Genomic DNA, 18057 nt, shown 5'->3' with positions numbered 1-18057 from the left:
TAAAACTTCCTTCCTTGGTCAACTTTCTCAAGGCAAACAACATGGGGGGTGGGTAGGGAGAGAATGTGTATAAGCGTGTGTATATACTCACTAATGATCCCCTTAAAAGTAGTCACAATGTTGTTGCTCTTTTCCTAGAGGCTTTCTTTCTTCCTTGCAAGTGAGTTCAGCAAAGAATGCTAGTATTTCCTGTGGAAACTGTATGGCTGCCAGTAATGTCTCAGTATTTCCCCCCTTTTTTCTTTTCTTAAAAAAAATTAAGCAAACAAAACCTGGCATTTGACAATAGCCAAACTACCACTTTACTCCACTTAACACCTGCACATGAAATTCACCAGGACAGTAAGCAAAGTACAAAACATTTCATCAAGCTAACACAAACAGGCCCCCAGAAGAATGACTTAAAAAAGATGCCAGATTTTGGCATCTGACTGAATTGCGATGAAGGTAAATACAGTGTGGTACCCAGACTGTTTTGATACTAAAAAGATATATAGATATGGAAATATTATCTCTCTGTCTTTCTATGTAACTCTCCGTCTCTGTTTCTCCGTCTCTTGTCTCTCCGTTTCTATCTGTGTATGACTCTGTCTCTGTCTATCTCTCTCTCCAACCTCTCCCTCCCCCGTAGTTTTGTTAGATCTTTTAATTGGTTACCTTAACAGTCCCAACCAACATCACGGCCAGTAACAGTAGCGGTGCTGTGATTTACTGATAAATACAAAACAAGCTAATAAAAAGAGAACAATCAATTGAAATCCGCGAGCAGAGACTGAAATTCCTGTGCTGGTGCAATTTTCCCTCCTTGGTTAAAACAGCCCTTTTGGCAGCGGCTACCGTTACTATAGATACATCTTCTCCCAAACCCTTTCAAGAGAGATTTGCTGCGGGCCACTCTGGCGCTGGTTCCATTGGCCAAAGCTACCTTTTCTTCCCTTGCAAGCAAAGGATGCAAGGCACAAAAGGGAAACATTGAGCGACAGAGGGAAGTGGCTGGTATGGTGGGGGTCGCACACATGCAAACTTGTAGGAACCTCTAGCAAAGGCCTTTGCCTCCCTCTTTGGGACCTGGGTTCAGAAGAACTTGAACTCACCCGAGGTGCCCTAGAACTCAGCTCCTGAGTGGGAACGATGATGCTGAAAACGGTTGCTGCTCCAGCTACTACTCGCTCCGGCTCCCGTGGAAAGGGCCCTTACCGGCAGGCGAGACACCGCCACCACAGCAGCAGCAGCAGCAGCAGCCGCTGCTGGCTCCCTCCCTACGTCACAATGCGGCCGGGACGCGGTTCTTTTTTCCCAAGCCCCGAGTTTAGGAGGGGGCCGGAGAGAATCGTGAAATCGAGGTGGGAGTAAGACAACGGCGAAAGAGAAGGGGGACCGCCACGTGACGTCCACAGCTACAAACCTCCTCCTGGCGCCGGGAAGAACAGGGGAGCAAGGGCGGGGACGCAGCTGGAGGGACTTGCTGCTGCTGCTGCTGCTGCTTGTGCTGCTGCTGCTGCTGCTGCTGCTGCTGCTCTAGCCGCTGTTGCTCAGGTCGCCTCTGCCTCCTCCTCCACCGCGTATCTACAAGCGCTGTTACCACTCTGACTGACAGCGACCCTCCCCCATGGTGCTGAAAGAGCCCCCGAACCACTCCACCTCCCGACAAGCACAAACACACCCCTCTCTTTCTTCCTCTCCGGCTCCTCTTGTTCTCCTGCTTCTTTAGGCTCTTTTTCTGCAACCTGCCCTCTTTTTTTTTTTTTTTTTTACCCTTTCCCACTCCCACCTCCACTTTTCTGCTTATGCATTTGCTTTTTTCCTCTTGTTTTAGTCGTTTCCCCTTTTTCTTCCCCTCTCTTGTTCGGCTTCTTTTTTGGCTTTTCCATTTTTTCTCCCCTTTCCCTTGTTCTGTTTCCCTCCTCTGCTTCCTTATTTATTTATTTTTTGCTACTTTTCTCCTTTCCTAATTAATCTTTTATTTTAGGCCCATTTGGTTAAATTTATTTTCTTAATTCTATTGAAGGGCTTCAGGTTACACACACACACACACACACACACACACACACACACACACAAAGCCTATGTGGAGAAGGCATAGTCCTAGTAGCAGAACATTGCTTGAAAAGTACCTTAGGCTAATAATTATCATAGGCATGGCATTTGGCATTCCCAAACATCCCCAGGGGCTTCACACACATACTACGCTTCACTGCTTAACCATAACTCTTTCTTTGATGAAGGAGTAACCTACACTCATATGTTAAAGGGAGGAAAAGTGAGAAGGAAGTTAGGAGGTCGAGTTTTGCTTTAGAGAGTCTTTTTAATATATTCAAACTACTACAATCTTGAAACTACAATAATAATAAACTCCAGCATACTATTTCTTTCACAAGGGGGAGGGGCAGGTTAGTAAAGAAAGTAGTGACTATCCTTCCTCTTTTACTTCTTAAAGTTGAGAGTGAAAACATTTATAAGAACATTGGCTCACAAACATCTCATTTTTGCCTGTTGGAAAGCTTTAAATGATTTTTGAGAACTTCTCTTCTTAGTGGACTTTCTAGCCAAGACAGTATAAGGAAGTTCACATAACTTAGATATATCATCTTAAACTAAAGACCATGCTGTTTGTTGCTCCTTGATTGTTTGGCTGAAGCTACTCACCAGAGACATAAGTGAGGAAACTACTCTTTCCTAGCACCAAGACCATTATCCTTCTACTATCCCCTAAAGACAAAAGTAGAAATAATGGACTTTTCTGGATAATTTAATGATGAGGATTTGGTGATAATTGTATCATTCTTTCCAGAAATGAATTCCTAATAAGGTTTGAAAAACAAAGTTTACCAGATTACTCATTAAGTTATTACTACCCTTGCAAGGAAATTAGGGAGGAAATGTCAGCTCCCTAGACCTATTCAAAAAAGCATAGAGTTTCTTAATCACAGAAGACATTTGACACTAGGATAATTCCATTTGCTACTGGAAATTTCTGGCTCTTTGCTTTTCGTCAAACAATCAAGCAATTTATTGCCTTTTTTTAAATTTGTCATGTACAAAAATGCAAGTATATACTTAAAGATGGCTTTCTTATTTAGAAAATGCACAATATCCATCATATAACATATTGTCAGATGACATCACATGGCACTAAAATACTTGAAAATATTGAGTTTAATTCACTCACATCTGTTTAAAATAAAACTTTTTTTTTTTTGACAATGTAAGAGGCAACACAGTTCCTTGCTTGCTCCTGGCCAACCACATGTGCTTGCTGTACTACTTGGCTCTTTGGGATGATGAAGCAATCCCTGTATTAGATACTAAGCAAGAAGAGCAGCTGACTCAGTGGATCTTTAAAAGGGAATGATTTACCTTTACTTTAATCTTTCCCTCCCAGATGCAGACCACACCATAACTGTTTGAGCCCCTACCTGTGAAGGTTGGAGGAAAGGACTGCCTTTAGCTTCACTCCAGACACATGGTGACACTACCATATGGGCTGTTAGAGCAAATGCCTTGCTAGGCGAGCTGAACCTAGCCCTTAGGTAGACTGGCTGCATTTTCCTTATGTATTTTCTACTCTGAGTGTAGATGATCCAACAACTGTGCCCAGTTGGACATTACTAGTTTTAGAGGCAAACTTGTAAGTTTGTTAGCTGTCAAACTGAGATCTCTTGGTCAGAATTGAGTGGTAGCAAAGGACCTGAGGCATCTCCAGAGGGGATACAAACAAAGGAAGGAGTTCAAGCATTTGGCATTGCCTGCCGAAAGACCTAGGGAGATTATTTGGATAATGCAGATTGAGTGTAGAATTTTAAAATGCCTATTCAGAAATCCCCCAAATTACATTATGTCTAGATAGTTTAAATAGCAATCTTCTGGAAATGTATCACTATGATTTTTTTTTTTGTTATGGTTTCTAAGTTTGCAGCCAGTTCATAATTGTGGATTTTGTGTATTATGTATTTATTTTGAGTGTACAAAATAGATATTCCATATCTAATTAATATTTTATATTTATTAGTTCTTGCCTATGAAACAAACCTATTTTTCAAATAAATCATTGCCCAAATAATAGAATGGAGAGGAGTAATGAGTCCGAGAGAGAAATGGAGTCTAACTTCTCTTATAGATGGTCAAGGTTCACAAGGACTGAACCTAGTACAGACCACAAATATTGAGAGATCCAGAGTAGATAGGTATTAATAATAATGTTATTAATAATAATGAAGTATTACTACAAAAGCAACTATCTTGCTTCCATCCAGTAGGTATCAATAGATTGAATTCATTGACACCTTTGACATATTCTTTATTGAACATAAGTCTACTCCTATTGCATAAAACAATTTCACACCTTTTATTAGGAAAACCTTTTATTGGGGGGGGGATGAAATTACAAACTTCTGCCTCCTTTCAACTGCTTTCAATCCAAAACATATAAGAATGGGTCAGATGCTCACTAGAGTTCCTTCAATAATCTCGTGCTTTTATTCATACATGGAAAAAATGTGATTTTTTTTAAACTGGGAATTTGTATGAGCAAGAACTGAGGAATGAAGCAGAATGATCAATGTAAAAAGGGTCCCTAATAAGTAACATCCAATAGTGAAAAACAACCATGTTGGAGATGTACTTTCAAATTTTTTTCTTTGTCTTTTTATAGTTCCTTTTTATTGTCTCTTGTTATGTTCTGGTGCTAACATGGTTTTCATTATATTTTCACCATTGTTTCCACATGGTTGTGTTTATACTGTTATTTACATTTTTTCCTGGTATACACTTTTCCATATATACCATCAGTGTGATTGCATATTTTTAAAAGTTTCTCCTAAAACAGTATCAAATCCCAAACACAGAGTAGACTTCATGTTTTCTCCCACAATGAATAAATACTTGGGCCAACTGAGTAACAATAACACATTTTCTTAGAAGAATATTAATATCATGCCAAATCAATCATTTTCCTCTACCCTATTCCTTAGCTACTGTAGATAACCAAGTTCCAAAGAATATAATCTTTCCAATCCAGGGTTTTTTTTTTTTATAATGGTGACTATTTAATATAAGAATAGAGCTCTTTTCCATCAATTTCTAGGCTCTAGGTCATTTTAAAAAATGGATTACTCCTTATTTCTAAAATACATCTATCCTATCCTTCTACTTAGTTTCCAGAACAGATCTTCATTGTGTTAGAAAGGGGTAAATCTGCTGCAATGAAGAAAAAAAATGGCAGTAACACAAAATAAATCACTGCCTTAAAGAAAATAGGGATGGGAGAAACTAGGCTTGTACTGACTTAATAAAATCTATTAGATTTAACCTTCCATGATGGCCAAAGAATAAGAGAGGCATTCACATAAATGATCACAAATTGGATAATCTCCCTGACTAGGCCTATGTTATAGAAGCAAGTTCTATGAGTCTGAATGGAAGGTTTTTCATTAGCCTTAGGCTGCTACTAGTTCTGCTTTTCCAAAGTGAATTTCCTTCATGTATATGCATGAATATTTTGTAGTTGTGTGACATATGTTGAATTGAATACTTTGCAGGGACTATCTCAGGGATCATATGCCTGGTGCATCTTTAGAACCTTCCAAGAACTCTAACAAACATGGTAATTTAGTGTTTGTACACCAGCTTTGTTGTTTTTGTTCAGTCATGTCCAATTCTTTGTGACCTTATTCGGGGGGTTCTCTACAAACATACTAGAATGGTTTGCCATTTTTTTCCCTAGCTCATTTAACAGATAAGGAACTTAGGAGAACAGGGTTAAATGACTTTCCCAGAAGGATGTAGCTGGTAACTGTCTGTGTCAGAGTTGAAATCATGAAGATTTGAGTCTTCCTAACTTCAGATCTGGCATTCTATCTCTCAGGATCTCTTTTATTTAAGTGCTCCAGGTAATACCATGTAACTTTGAGACACAGAGTGACAGATGGGGGACAGAATATTCTCAGGTGGTGAAGAGGGACTGAAGTAGGCAAATTTGAAGTTGAGCCACTAGCTGCCTTTTTAAAGTTTCCTTTCCTGAGTAGGTAAGTTCTAGTTGATGTGTAAGTATCCAGTCGTAGAAAAGGAATTAAGACCAGAGGTCCCAGGTCCTTTGCATGAAATTGATTGTCAATAAAGAAAATTTCTTCATCAGAGAAGATAACCAATAAGAGAAGGAGCTCAAATTTCCGATCTGGCTTGTCAGAAGAATAGATTCTGATGAGACAATAAAGAGGAAATATAAAATACCTAATTGTTGTGATATGTGAGACACCTGCCAGTGGCTGCTGGAGATCTAACTCAGACCTGTAGAATGGATCTCTTCATGTGAGAGGATGATGATGATACAAGAAGACTAAGAGGCAGTTGCTGTTCTCTGACCTCTCAACTGAGAGGCAGTTATGTTTTCTGATCTCTCTCCTCTTCTCTTTTGCCTGCAATTTATTTCATTCCCAATCCACAAGGAACATCTGAGTTAGAAAAGGTTGCTTTGCAACTCCTTCAAGTGTTATGATTCATAGCTGTGGAGGCTCTGGGAGAATTGTCCTGCCCCTTCACTTAGGCATGGTTCTTAACACCTAATCAGCAATCTACAAACTATTGATGATAGCCTCCTACTAGATTATAATAATTATAACTTAAATTAATGAGTCCTATTTTAAGTTTTCTGTTCATGTATAGCATCTTTTATATTTATAATTTTAGGGGTTGGAGGAATAAGACATCTGTGTCATATCTGATTTATATTATACTTTAAATCTCTTTTTACTCCTCATTTTAGGGCAATATTAACATGAGTAAAAGCTAAACTTTAAAATTTCCCCTAAGGTCTTAGAGCAGAAGATTTAACAAGCTAATGTATATGAAAAGGGAATCATTCAGAGAATCTTTCCTTTTTTTGAGTAAAAGCTAAGTATCTCCATTTCTGAATCTCATCAGAATAATTACTTGGGTCCATAACGGAAGGACTCCATAGTGGATAAGGAAGAGAGATAAGTGTTATTTTCTACCTAGTGTTTCCTTTCCTGGATAGATAAGTTATCTTCCACTTGAGGTGGAAGCACCCAGACTTACAAGACAAATTAAGTCCAGAGGTAATAAATTGCTAGTAATTTATTATTTTTAGTGCAATATTTAGAAATGTCTCATGAGTGGATCATCTGTAGTGAACATGCAAAATGATATGGTTAAGATTTTTATAGGATGAAAAAGTGTAGAAGTGTTGTAATCTACAAGGAAATATTTATATCACTTAGGATTTTAGGTCATTTATATGTTGGTAACTGTATTTAACCAAAGAATTACAAAATTGTATTTTGCATTTTAAAGTATGGGAATAAAAGCTTAATATTAATATAGGACATTCTATAGCCATTTTGATTATGAACCTTCTTTAGTAGTCTGTGAAGTCAAAACACTCTAATCTGCAAATAAGAACATCTGGAGGACTTTACCATCTGTAGAGAATCTGACTTTGTCTTGGAGTTGGCTCTCTTCTCCTCAATGACAGTGAGGAATAACTCTGGTGAACATATGTTGCTCTGTTTTATGCCCTATATTATAGGACTGGTTTGACTTGCTTATGTTTGGTAGTTGAGGCTCAAAATCAGATGAAATGAAATATGTATAGGTCATCTAGCAATTAATGGAGGAACCTAGCTATATAGCAGGCAAAGGATATTCAGTATTCCTGGCCAGCAGGCTGGATTGAGTCATTTGGCAGTTATATATCCACAAAGTCCAAGAGACAATAATATATAGTGAGTTGGCCTCTTTTATGCTATTAGTTGACCAGAAAATCAACTCAAGGATTCAAGCCTTAGTACCTGAGCCAATTGAGTCTCAAGGATGATTTTTAACATCTAAGTAAAAAGTAGCCTAGTTTGCATGCAGAAGGTTCTAAGAAAATTTAGCCCAGACCACATAGCAGAGATCTAGAAAATAATGCTCTTATAGGACCTTTTACCACTTAAATGGTACTGCTACTGGACAGCCCTATTCTGGGGGTTAAGAGAGATCTGTAATAGACTTCATAAGAAAGGAAAAATAAAACTTAAAGCAGATAGCAGCAAACAAGAAAAACGCAAGGTAATGGACCTCTTAAGGACTGAAAGAGAACTAAGATCAGAAATCTCAGGTTTTACCTCTCTCCAACCATCCACTAAATGTTGTCTCTTTTAGAGAGGCCTCTATTGACGATTCTTTGATACCTTTCTTCTATGGGTTGGATGAAAACTCCCTTTCACTTTCATCCAGTGAAAATCATCACTCATTTAGCCAAAGATTCCCAGTACCTCCAAGTCAATTCTTAATCACCATCATTATAGAGAATCTGACTTTGACTTGGAGTTGGCAATGACAACCTAGCTATAGTAGTCCCCATATAATTCCACACTATCCATATTATTAAAAAGCAGATCCCACCAAACCCTTTTTAGGAATGAGCTATCCCAATCTAAGAAAAGACACCTGTATGGTTCCCCCAGGTTTCACAGAACCTTCTGAAGGGTAAAGAAATGTTGAGATTTGGGCAACCTCACAGACAAAATGGAATAAAAAAGGACTGGAAAGGATTGAATGGGACTATATCCATTCTGCTGAGGCTTGTCTTCCTAAAACTTTGATCCAAGAAATTCATGGAGTAGAGATCCTGCCTCTTTCTTGAGATAATACTAATTTTTCAGGTCTAGTTTCTAGAAGATAGAATACCCAACACTGTTATAATAATGAGTTTTTGTTTTAAAAGTCTATTTTAGCAATGCGTGATACCATGATACTAGCAATGATATGGCTAGAATTTGGAAAACCTAGTAAATGTGAAAGTGATGAACCCAAAGCAGACCTTCTTCAAAATAAAATATATATTTTATATTGATCAAAAGTATAAAGGGATTCATAAGAAAGAAGGAGGTGTTCTACAGATACCTTAAGAGTGGCTTCCATGTTAGCAGACTTAAATGGCTCTGCTTTCCCATAAACTAAATAGATTTTAACTTAAACAAGGACAACTTCTTGCCCTGCAGAAGAAGAGTTCCTCAAATAGAGGAATATTTGTGAACCTCATGAGATGATACGATACTTGTTCTTCAAAGGTAGTTCTGATGGGCATGCCAAACAGAAACACCTACTTTCTCTTTATATAAAATGTTCACATGACTCCATGCCTAAAATAAAATGGCACCACAACTCCCTTGTCCAGATTAATGTTGAACCCCATATTGAACCTCTGCAGTTCTCATAAGATCATTAATCTGATCATTTGGTTCAGCAAAGAGCATATGATGTCTCTAACAGCCACTAACACACCCCACAAACAATAGTTTGTGGTGAAAAATTTCAGCAATTTTTTTCAATAATCCTAACTCCAAAGAGGAGAAAGTTAAATTGTCCAAATATGTTCTATTCAGCCAAACCCATAGCCACCACCAAATAACTACTATCAATTAATTTTTTTTCCTACCTGTCCCTCAAAGATCTTTTACAGGCTAATCTTGCTTGTAGCTTGGTTCACTAGGAGGACTTGATAGCATACCCATAACTTAGAGACTCACCATTACTGAGTTGGTCAGAGTCTAGTTGCATATACTTTCTCATAAAGGTAGAACCATCAGTAAACCAAGCAAAAGAGTTTTCCTCAAGAGCTAAGTCCTTCTGGTCAAAGGTTTATTACAAGTAAAGCAATGGGGCTAAGACCTTCAGGCTCAACCTCTAGCAACATCACAACCTGCTAATGAAGAGGATTAATACCTGAATTATTTGCAAGCTCTTTAAAGTAGTATTTCCATTTAACAATGGAAGCCCACTTATATTGTTAGAGGATCTATCACATATTGTCCAATTTATAATGGGCATCTCTAGATAAGCAGCAATAATATGATCTTGTATCATCTATTTACTTTAAAATAGGCTCAACAACATAAAAGCAATTGCTTCTTTGGCATATGTGAGTGGCCACTTCTGTTAGCTTACAACTAGAAAGCCCAAAATCCATTTTATCTGGCTATCTCTTGGTACCAGGCTTAGCCTGGACTTTTTGGATAAAGACTTCCAAAAACATTAGTTTAAAGATCATAAGTGTCCAAGGAAAGTAACTAGTGGATGACCCATTTTACTCTTCCAGGGCTATCATCTGTTCTAGGTTCCACTCAAAAGACATCCTTTTGAGGTTGGAAAAAATATTGTTTTACCCTTGTTGATGCCAACTAAAGTTGGCAATTTTTTCAGTAGTATACTTTCAAAGTCTCTGCTTTCTTCCAAATGTATACTGGAAGAAAGTTCATATATTTTAAAATACGTTTCCTGTGGTATTTTAACAACCATGGAAACTTTCTGGTTCCTTGCTGGATATACCTGTACGTACTTTGTGCAGTAGTCAGTCATTATCAATATATAATTTAGGTTCTTGCCAAATTATTTCAGACAAATTCGAAAAGCTTATTAGTGCTTATATTCTTCATAAATGAAAGACAAGTTTATACACACAGAGCATATCAATCAATCAAAGAGTTTAGGTTACAGACAAAAAAAAAAAGAACTTGGTCTAGAATGGCATTGCAAAGGAAAATTAGGATTTGCAAACTCAATCATACTCTCAGGGGCATCTATAAATTATTAAGCTAATTTAGAATCTGAGGTTTGAGCAATCAGACATTGTAGTTAAACCTCTGAGGAGAAACTGCCTGGAAGGAAGGAGAATCCTTGGTTTCAGCTTTGGCCCAAGTGAATTTTTATGTTTCCAAAAGACTAGAGCAGTGGTAAAAAACTCACATAGAAATGGAGGCCATTATTCCAACATGAGAATGTCTTAGGCTCCATATCAACTTAATTTAAAATTTAATGACATCCGTTTTTATTTTTTCTACATTTTGTAAAACATTAATAACAATATAACAACTAATATTTAGATAGTGCATTACTATGTGCCAAGCATTGAGCTAAGCATTTCACAGTTATCTCATTTTATCTTCACAATATTTTTTTTGAGGTAGGTGCTATCATCCCCCTTTTACAGATAATGAAAATGAGGGAAAGAGAGATTAAATGATTTGTCCCAGGTGACATAACTAGTAAGTGTCTGACAGGTCCAGTGCTCTATTTACCCTATCACCTAGCTTATTATCCTGTTTGGACTGCATTCAAGAGTGTTGTAGGCTGCATACAATCTCATTTTTGACACCTATGATATCAAACCAGAGGATATTTATTAGTAAGTAAAATCAGTGTTTATATTGGGATCCAAGTTCATGGTTCCATGAGGATCCCAAACTACTATACCATATCCAAAGGAAACTTCTTTAGCATCTCATGCAAAAAGGCACTTTAAGCGGCCAAGAACTACATTAATCCTTTGTCACATGTGATCTCTAAGACTGAATCCACTTTCCCTGGACTTTTAATGTATTTATGAAAGAATGTGTGACTTTTAGGGGGCTATTTTATACCAAGTATTCTTATTGTACACTTTAGTAAATACTCCTTTCTGAAAGCTACTCACTAAATCTGATTAAAACGATTCTCTCTCAATCTCTCTCTCTCTGTGTCTCTCTCTCTGTGTCTCTCTCTGTCTCTGTCTCTGTCTCTCTGTGTCTGTCTCTCTGTGTCTATTTGTGTCTGTGTCTATGTCTGTCTCTCTCTCTGTCTCTCTCTCTCTCTCTCTCTCTCTCTCTCTCTCTCTCTCTCTCTCTTGCAATTTGGGTTAAGTGATTTGCCCAGTGTCACACAGCTAGTAAATGTTGTGTCCAAGACTGGATTTCAATTCAGATTCTCCTGACTCCAGGGCCAGTGTTCTATCCACTATCCCTAAAATGATTCTCAACTCAGAATAGGGGAGGAGGGTTAGGAATACATTTGTGAAGGCTCAAACGGCTGCCATTAGAGAACTACCTCCAATTATTATAACTCCATGGAGTGAGACTTATGTAGGAGAGAGGGAGTTAGCTTAAGGATCCTCAGAGTTTATAAGAGATGCAAACTAATTTTCTCTATTTTTTTTCAGTTTGTTCATCTTGTGAGCTCCACTTTCTGTCCTTAATTCATAACTTCCATTTGTCAATTAGAAAGAATGGTTCCTTTAAGAAATCTCCCAGTGGAATCATGATACTACTGCACCTGGAGAAGAAAATAAATGCCAAAGAATTATACTGGATAAGCAGAAGCTGATGGCTATGGAATAAATGTTCTTTACAAATCATCTGAGAGGAATAAAAAGTGATTGAGGGAAATGAAGAGAAGGAAGAGGTTGATTGAAGTGAATATATTAAGTAGGTAATTAATGAATGCTTCAAGTCACATATAATCATTTCTTCAATAATTTGTAACTATATGTTCATGTTTAATAAAAAGAAGTACTTTTTATTTTTTGTTCAGTACCATGTGCAGAAATTTTGTGCTCACAATGTCCCAGAAATAAATATAGGATATAGAAAAAAAACTAATGGAAAAAGGGAGAGAATATCAGACTTTCATCTGGGGTACAGGCATTTTCAAAGGGTTAGATTTTCCCAAATGCCCCTGTGTGATTAAATTTTTTAAGCCTCTAGAGTTTTGGCATTCTAATTTGAGTGATAATTCAAATTTGAACTCAGGTCTTCTTCATTTTAAGGTCAGCTAGTCATTCACCTTTAAATAAATGAATAATCATATGAAATGCTACAAGATAAATCTATTAAAAGTTGATTTTTAGTCAAAAAATGTTTTCCCCTTATCTATAATGAAAAATTTAGAGCCTTCTTATTTGTTAATTTAATACACATTTAATAAATGCCCACTAATTTTTACGAAAAAGGAAACAAGACTGAACTTGCTCAAGGACACATAGTTACTTATGGATCATTAGAACCAAAGATGCACTCACTAGAGACAGCTCAAACTGACCTGTGAAAGCCAATTCTAAAATTTTCAGTGAACATTTACACTCAGAATTCAATAAATGTTACAAATCAGGACTTGACTTATTGTCTTGACTGTCTAAACTTAAGAAAATGCTGAAGAAAATTTAATGATACATATTAAATTTAAAAGTGTGTTATGGCATCCAACCATTCTGGAGAGCAATTTGGAACTATGCTCAAAAAGTTATCAAACTGCGCATACCCTTTGATCCAGCAGTGTTTCTACTGGGCTTATACCCCAAAGAGATACTAAAGAAGGAAAAGGGACCTGTATGTGCCAAAATGTTTGTGGCAGCCCTGTTTGTAGTGACTAGAAACTGATGGATGTCCATCAATTGGAGAATGGTTGAGTAAATTGTGGTATATGAATGTTATGGAATATTATTGTTCTGTAAGAAATGACCAGCAGGATGAATACAGAGAGGACTGGCGAGACTTACATGAACTGATGCTAAGTGAAATAATCAGAACCAGGAGATCATTATATACCTCAACAACGATACTATTTGAGGATGTATTCTGATGGAAGTGGATCTCTTTGTTAAAGAGAGCTAATTCTATTTCAATTGATCAAGAATGGACAGAAGCAGCTACACCCAAAAAAAGAACACGGGGAAATGAATATAAACTGCTTGCATTTTTGTTTTTCTTCCCGGGTTATTTATATCTTCTGAATCCAATTCTCCCTGTGCAACAAGAGAACTGTTTGGTTCTGCACATATATATTGTATCTAGGATATACTGTAACCTATTTAACATGCAAAGGACTGCTTGCCATCTGAGGGAGGGGGTGAAGGGAGGGAAGGGAAAAATTGGAACAGAAGTGAGTGCAAGGGATAATGCTATAAAAAATTACCCTGGCATGGGTTAAAAATAAATAAACAAACAAACAAACAAACAAACAAATAACTAAATAAATAAATAAAAGAGGAAAAAAAAAAGAATTGGGAACTCTTTGGGTTCTACCTGCAAGTTCATTTCTCTAGTAATAAACCTGGTTTTCACATCAGTCTCTTAAAAATAAAATAAAATAAAATAAAAGTGTGTTATCGGTACCTTCTCCACTCCCCTTTCTAGTCCTTCCAGACCCCCTCAACTAGCTGTGTGAAGAATGGGGTTTTTATGGTACAGTGAAAAGACAATTATTTTGGAATTAAATGCTCTCCAATATCTGGGTTCAAGTTCTACCTTTAACATTCTTATCTGTAAGAACTGGGACAAGTCATTTAATATTTCTGAGTCTCATTTCTCTCATTTAAAGAATGAGGGGTTTAAACTAAATGGCACTGAGAAACTTCCAATTTTAGATGCAAATTTAGATTTAGGTGAAAATATTTTTTGCTTAATTGGGCTAGCCTTATGACAAGCATATTTATCAGAATAAGGAAATCCTGGAGACTCCTGTCCCCAAGAATGTATAATTTAACAGTCTTAAATGTAGCATATTTCTTGTGTGCCAGAAATAGGATTTGTACTCAGGTCTTCCTAATTTCAAGGTCAGCTAGTCATTTGCCTTTAAATAAATGATCATATTAAATGCTACAAGATAAATATATTAGTCAATGATTTTTAGTCAAAAAGTATTTTCCCCCTTGCCTATAATAGAAAAAATTTAAAAATTTATTAATTTAACAAACATTTAATAAATATCTTCTGAATATTAGAAACAAAAAGGAATGCAAAGATAAAGCTTAGGCCCTACTTTTGTACAATTGAGAATATAGTAGGGAGTTATCATACATACATATGCATGTGTGTACATATACCCACACCAAGGTACAACACTAATCATTATAGAAGTTATTAGAATAAAGTAACTATAACAATGCAATATAAAACATAAAAACAATATGAGAGTTGTGAAGTATTTACATGAAATCAAAGGAAAAAAAGACACTTCTAATAATTTCCCTGAGATGTGTCATAGTCATGGAAATGATTTTTTAAAAAAGGAACAATGTTGACTGATAGAAAGATACCCTAATAGCAAGGTCCTATAAAGGTTAAAAGTAGAGGAGAGTGCTTCATTTTTTAAAGTATAATATCTATTATTGATGTCAGTCAGTACTCTACTCTATAGTATGATGTAAATGCACTAACAGGTCTGCTGAATGTGTTTTAAATGCTATCCATTAAATCCTTCTAAAGAATGTGAAAAATCATCCTCATCATGTCTGTTACCTAATGCCCATTGAAAATATTCCCACAGAAATAAATGGCAGCATTGTCCAAGAAAAAAAATGAATTAATAGTAAACTTCCAAATATCATAATTATTCAATATTAGAAATATTGAAGTTTGATGGAAAATTCGGCTTTATATGTGTATAAAAAATTACAAATAAGAGAAGGGAAAGAAGAGATGAGCAAAAAGAAGAGGAGGAGAAGAAGGAAAACGGAAGGAAAAAGAAGGAAGATGGAAGATACTAACTTTATTTTTATGGTCTATGGTTGAGGGACCCTGACTAAATTGATTTAGAAGTTCTGCTCAGTGATACGAATAAAAATCTATCCATACTTGCCCATGTTATGTAATTCTTTAGAATCTTAAGAAACTCCATTCTGTCTCATAAGTTGCAACAAGGGTGCCCACTCAATATGTTGGATATCTTCCTCACTTTTTCCTGACATCACGAGGGTGCCAGTGGAGCATCCTTCCATCTCGTTATGTGAACAGTCCAAGTCTTGTCATTTAATTTTTCAGAATTCCTCATTGGTGATAGTGTAGATTTCTTATCCCCTTTGCAGTTCTTCTCTTTGCTCTCTGAGAGATTTTTTTAAAAAAATATTCTTCAGAAACAGATATATGCCATGTCTCATTAATATAGAACAACATTTGATAGAATATTGGCAATGCTTTCAATGGAAGTTTTGGGGCAGTTAGAGTTTTGTAGTTTTTCAAAGCTTGGCTTGCTTTCCTTCTCTTGTTCAAATTTAGGCTCAACCTGTCATCCATTTGTACTGTCTACTGCAGATATACATACTGATAGAGGGGGCAAAAACTGCTAAACTTATGTCTAATCTTTTAGGTGGATTCAAACAATGACTTTCCTTAGTCTCAGAGGGAAAGAGTGGTTATTGCAAGCCTCTAATTGAATCTGAACTTCCAGTCAATCACACTATCCCCTAGGCCTTAGCTATATAACCAATCTTGTTTTCCTTGCCCCCACAATGTCACTAACCCTATAAGCAATTTATATCATTTCCTTACCTATCCTATTATATTCTGTTTTATGCCTCTGAAAAGAAGCTGCATCTTGATCTAAAGGAATCAGTCTTTAACCTGTTTTCTTAATAAGTACTACCCCTGCTAATAAAATACAATCTTGTTCAGAGAAAATATGTCTCAGTTCATTTTTGTTGGATTTTACTTTTGACATGATTTTCAAAAAAAATTTTTTTTGTTAAGTGCCTCCTGTGTGCCAGGCATTGCTAAGTCCTTTACACATAATACCTCATTTTATCTTCACCACAACCCTGAGAATAAGTGCTGTGATAATCACCATTTTATAGATTTAATTAAAAAAAAAAACCTGTGGCAGATACAGGTTAAGGGCCATTCCCAGCATCACATGGCTAGAAATTCCTGAAGATTAGATTTGAATTTAGGTCTTCCTGACTTCATCTCCAGAACTTTAACCATTGTGCCACTTAGCTTTGCATTAGGAGGATTCTGTTTAACATTTAAAAAAAAATCTCTTCATTATATATGATTTGTGAGATGCAAAAATTCACTGGCATGGCAACTGCAGTAACTGACAACAGGGACATCACCAGCATTTCACAGAGGTTGCTGAAAAAGAAAATACCTGGACCGGTACTGAAAGATGATCAGATAATACCAAACAAGTGTACTAATCAGCAATCTTTCCTATTGTTTTATGTTTGGATGAGAACTAAATATTAACCTCCTAGAAGATTATAAGTATAGTTATAAATTAAATTATTAAATACTATCAAACCTCTGTTGAGATAAATTGTGATGATTCTAGGTTTGACCTTTTTAAAACATTGTATAGAAATAAATAATCTGTCCTGTAGACACTTTATTTTATACACTGGACCTCTTTTTTGCTATCCCCTTTTTGGAAACCTAGAGATAATGTGATTCACTAGAAAAGGTATGTCTTAAAAGTCTAAAAGTAGACTTTTTCCAAAGAAGAAAGTAAAAGCGTTTCTTTGATATAACTGAAGACACTTCCTTTGCCATTAGAATGCTGTTCATGTGGATGGATATACTGCTGGCACTCTCATGCCAGGAGATGATGCTACCATTGCAACCAGAGACTTACAGAATTTTCCAAACTTACAGTGTTGCCCAAATAAAAATAATTTTAACAAGGTAGAGACTTTCAGAGATCTATAAAGTTGTAGCTCCCAGAGCCCACTGCCATTTGAGTAAGATTGTCATGACATTGAAGGCAGAAAGAGGACCCTGTCCTTTTTCACCCCTCACTTGAGTCACATTTTGACAGCCTGAAAGCTATAGCCAAGGGGCCCAGCTGGAAGCTGTCTCCTCTTTCCATAGGTCTCTTGAATCATCAGTTCTTCTAGTTTAGCAGTCAATTAGGGTACTCTCAGTGATGAGTCATAAGTGGCTGAAAACCAACTCCACAGAGCTTCCATGTAGTCATTAAGAATTATGTCTGAATGTGCTCCAAGATAGGGAAAAGCACCATTACATAGCTCTTAGATAAAATACGTAAATTTTGTATATTTCCTTAGCCCCAAAGGTGGCTAAACATAGTGGTAAAATTTTCAGGAAATTAAACAATAGAGTTATTCATGATACATTAAAGTTTTCTTGGACAGTGCCAATAAGACTATAAGCTACTTTATCCACACAAAGGTTCAACATTTTGACTTCAGTAAGAAATCATATTTGATAACTTAACAGAGCATATATAAATGTTAACTATATATTCTTGAAATGGCACATTCAGAAAAGAGAAAAAAAGGTCCAATAAAGAATTCTCTAATATCCAGCTTTAGTGATACTCTAAAGGACAAACAACCAATTGTTATTAATATACAGTGATCATAATATCAAAGTCTAGAGACCAGTAGTGACAATTTACAATTACATTTCTCTTTTATCACAATTAAAATGCATTGTCTTGTTAAGGTTTTTACATTATGTGGCTATGTACTTTCTACAATATTTGATTATATTTATGTACTTACCTAGA

General features: G+C 36.3%; 1 protein-coding gene across 2 annotated transcripts in view; it reads right to left on the bottom strand.

Annotated features, from left to right (window-relative positions):
- Positions 1-1935, bottom strand: part of SNCAIP (synuclein alpha interacting protein) — a 199722-nt gene extending 197787 nt beyond the window's left edge. For both annotated transcript variants that reach the window (XM_051997926.1, XM_051997934.1), the window contains exon 1: positions 1095-1935. The gene's annotated coding sequence lies outside the window, so the exon portion shown is untranslated. The remainder of the gene's footprint in view (positions 1-1094) is intronic.
- Between the last annotated feature and the right edge of the window lie 16122 nt (positions 1936-18057).

This window comes from Antechinus flavipes, chromosome 1 (assembly GCF_016432865.1).
Source record: "Antechinus flavipes isolate AdamAnt ecotype Samford, QLD, Australia chromosome 1, AdamAnt_v2, whole genome shotgun sequence".
In the NCBI taxonomy this organism is placed as follows: Eukaryota; Metazoa; Chordata; class Mammalia; order Dasyuromorphia; family Dasyuridae; genus Antechinus; species Antechinus flavipes.
Note: the sequence above shows the minus strand (reverse complement) of the source record. Positions and strands in the feature narration are given on the sequence as shown.